This window comes from Triticum dicoccoides, chromosome 4A (genome assembly GCF_002162155.2).
Source record: "Triticum dicoccoides isolate Atlit2015 ecotype Zavitan chromosome 4A, WEW_v2.0, whole genome shotgun sequence".
NCBI classification, from domain to species: Eukaryota; Viridiplantae; Streptophyta; class Magnoliopsida; order Poales; family Poaceae; genus Triticum; species Triticum dicoccoides.
The window spans coordinates 76,634,455-76,638,829 of record NC_041386.1 but is presented as its reverse complement, the minus strand read 5'-3'; positions in this window follow the sequence as shown (position 1 = coordinate 76,638,829).

The following is a 4,375-nucleotide window of genomic DNA, read 5'->3' as shown; positions in this document are numbered from 1 at the left end:
CCTCTTCCCCCTCCTTTACATACGTGGGAGGGGGCACCCCAAAGGGACACCAAGTCTTCTCTTAGCCGTGTGTGGTTCCCCCCTCCACATGTACACACCTCGGTCATATCGTCGTAGTGCTTAGGTGAAGCCCTGCGCCGGTAAATTCATCATCACCGTCAACACGCCGTCGTGCTGACGAAACTCTCCCTTGTCCTCAACTAGATCAAGAGCTTGAGGGACATCATTGAGCTGAACGTGTGCTGAACATGGAGGTGCCGTACGTTCGGTGCTAGGATCGGTTGAATCGCGAAGACGTGCGACTACATCAACCGCATTACTAAACGCTTCCGCTTTCGGTCTACGAGGGTACGTGAACACACTCTCCCCGCTCGTTGCTATGCATCTCCTAGATAGATCTTGTGTGATTGTAGGTAAATTTTTTGAAATACTGCGTTCCCTGACAATGACCGGAGGAGTAAACTGTGGAGGAGGCGCCGCACACGGCTAACAATTGTTGGTGTGTGTTCTAGCGGTGCCCCCCCCCCCCATATATATATATATATATATATATATATATATATATATATATATATATATATATATATATATATATATAGGTTGGAGGGTATGGGAGGCAGCCAAGGGGGCACCCCAAGTAGGAGGAATCCTTGTTGGGGTCCTCCCAATTCGGCCTCCCCCCTTTCCTATTCCTATTCGGAGTAGGAAGGGAAGAGGGGGAAGGGGGAATCCTATTCCCTTTTTCCTTTCCTCCTTCCCCTTTTCTAATCCAATTTGGCCAGCCCATATGAGGGGCGCACCCGCCCCTTAGGGGCTGGTCTATCCCTCTCTTGGCCCATTAGGCCCATATAGTTTGTCGGGGGTTGCCCGGAACCCCTTCCGGTGACCCGATACGTGCCTCGTACTCCCGGAACACTTCTGATGTCCGAATATTATTTTCCTATATATGAATCTTTACCTCTCGGCCATTTTGAGACTCCTCGTCATGTCCGTGATCTCATCTGGGACTTCTAACAACATTCGGTCACCAAATCACATAACTCATATAATACAAAATCATCATCGAACGTTAAGCGTGCAGACCCTACGGGTTCGAGAACTATATAGACATGACCGAGACACATCTCCGGTCAATAACCATCAGCAGAACCTGGATGCTCATATTGTTTCCCACATATTCTACGAAGATCTTTATCGGTCGTACCGTAATGACAACATATGTTATTCCCTTTGTCATTGGTATGTTACTTTCCCGAGATTCGATCGTCGGTATCTTCATACCTAGTTCAATCTCGTTACCGGCAAGTCTCTTTACTCGTTCCATAATGCATCATCCCCCAACAAACTCATTAGTCACATTTCTTGCAAGGTTTATCATGATGTGCATTACCGAGAGGGCCCAGAGATACCTCTCTGATACTCAGAGTGACAAATCCTAATCTCGATCTATGCCAACCCAACAAACACCTTCGGAGATACCTGTAGAGCATCTTTATAATCACCCAGTTATGTTGTGATGTTTGATAGCACACAAGGTATTCCTCTGGTATCTGGGAGTTGCATAATCTCATAGTCGAAGGAATATTTATTTGACATGAAGAAAGCAATGGCAATAAAACTGAACGATCAATATGCTAAGCTAACGGATGGGTCTTGTCCATGACATCATTCTCCTAATGATGTGATCCCGTTCATCAAATGACAACACATGTCTATGGTTAGAAAACTTAACCATCTTTGATTAACGAGCTAGTCTAGTAGAGGCTTACTAGGGACATTGTGTTTTGTCTATGTATCCACGCATGTATCAAGTTTCCGATTAATACAATTCTAGCATGAATAATAAACATTTATCATGATATAAGGAAATATAAATAACAAATTTATTATTGCCTCTAGGGCATATTTCCTTCAATAAGAGTTAGGCAGTTCGCCATGTGGTCTGGCAGCCCGGGCACCACCGCTTTGATAACCAAACTTCTCTACACTCTCACTCTCCCCAACCCGCCATGACGGGAAAGAAGATTACGCTGGAGGGTCACAACTTTCTTCGATGGTGATCTTCACCCAGGGGGGTTGCATGATTAGTCCCTTTGGTGATTCGGTAAAGGAGCAGAAAGGATTTCGACTTTGTCCCCAGAGGTGACACTGTGTTATCGAACCCACGAGACGACGGTGCCCTTTAAATTTCATCTTTTGACCATATCAAAATCAAGCTGACACTGAAAACACTTATAATAAAAATAGGCATGGGTATGGAGACTTATGCTTACAACCATATATTGTATCAGGACCATTATAATCTTAACTTGTGATCTCGAAGTCACCCATCAAGATGTGCTTGCTATGTATCAAAGTGGGGGATGTGTCCAAATTATGTCTTGACCGGCACACATCCTGCATGAAGAGTCAGTTGTCCAATCGAAGGCCCTATCCGTCATGCGGGGTTGCCCGATAATTAAGACAGAAATAATCGGACAAAAGCATTGGGTGTTTAATGACTACACCTCTTCAAACCCTAGAGATAGGGTTTGTATTATTGTACTATACCTTTATGTCACTGGTATTTAGAATAACACATCACGGTCTCTTTGCCCTTGGCCTTATCATGAGTTGCTCTCCATAATGCTAGGTACCTACAGGGATGAAGAACGTGAGCAAGACAAGAGGCAACTATGAAGCAACTTTATGCTACACATACGGGATGTTAATTCAAAGTACTTCCATCGATCCCTCCAACAAATACATCGGGTTGCAAGGCCCTTGCCTCAACCCACGACCTTTCCTAACCACTCACACATGAATATCATATCACATGAAGAACTCATTGAAGAACACATCATGAAGATTGATTGATTGATAATATGTCTTACAGTGGATGCCTGATGTGATACACGGTTACAAGTATGGCTAGATGACTAAGAACTATTGTGGTGTGAAGGTTTAGGCTATGGAGATGGGAAATGGCGGCTAGGGTTGATGGAGATGGCTTCTGTGAGGATGTCGATGGCTGGCTTGTTCTGCAAACCTCCGTTGCTCATTTGGCGCCGAGCCCTTTATAAAGGTTGTTCGGGTGGATCAGACACCTCAGTTGGCACTCCATACGACTGCCCATACGAGCAGGTGCGGTCATACGGAACGTCGTCTTTTGCTCAGGCTCCTCTGCCGCACCTCCCACTTCATCTCCTCTATCTCCAGTTTACTTCATTCCATGTATTGGTTTGATTTCGTCCATAAATAGCCCATTTCCTGTGCAAACAAAATAAAGATCAGATATTTGGAATCATTTGCATTACTACCGCTCGTACAACTGACCCACTGGCGTGCAACCCGACACGAACATCGAGCACCCAGAAGCAACGGTACTACACGTGGCACTTGACCACGGTACTGCCGCTAACAAGTGGTACTACCGCTCGCCTGAGCGGTACTACCGCTTGGGGCCCACAGGATCTATGCACAAGGAACAGAGGAGCAACTCCATCGATGTGGGAAAAGAACAAGGGTGCATATGAGAATGTGTACGTGATGATTCCACCCAAACCTTTCCGAAGCGGACCCCCTCTTAGTAGTACGGTTCTCCTACGACTCAAATCCACCGAAAAAGAAACGCGGAAAATAACCGTCTTCACTTTTAAATTCCGAGGGGCACGGATTGTCTTATGCCATATGATAGATTATCTGAAATGCATAATGCACATGATTAGTCCGCATATGCATTGTCGTCAACCACCAAATGACTAAGGGGGAAATATGCCCTAACAGTCACGGACCCTGGTCAAATGGTATCATTCTAGCTATCTTATGATTATGCAAAGCAATATGTTAGTGACGAATAACATTGGTTGTAGGTATGTTTCCTAATGTGGTTATACATATGCTTCTTGGTGTAGTTGTGTTTGTTCTTATTCATAGTTATCCAAGGAATTAGGTGCCCTTTGCATATCATTCATAGAACATGTCGTTCATAGGTTGCTTAGCTTTTTTTATTGCAGTTGGCCTTTGCGCGAATGGCGCGACGAATCACATATATGTATGAACAACCTAAGATTTACGATTATTATGTGTAAATTAGTAAATGCGTGTGTTTTGTATACATGATAAGTGTAAAAGGAATGGATATGGGTGAAGCTGGGCTGAGTCTCAAGCTCTTGCTGGTGGCTATTTTGGCTATGTGTTGGGATGTGTTAGCTTTTACTCTCTAAGTTTCAAAATATAACCTGTAGAACAAAAAAATTCTAAATCTGCCATGTGACCATTACACAAATTTCGGAAATTTTCATGATTTAGGAAATACAAACCTTATAAAATTGGCATGTGACAAAATGGAAAAGAATGTAAAAAAATTCCATGATTTAGAAGAAAAAAAATCCTA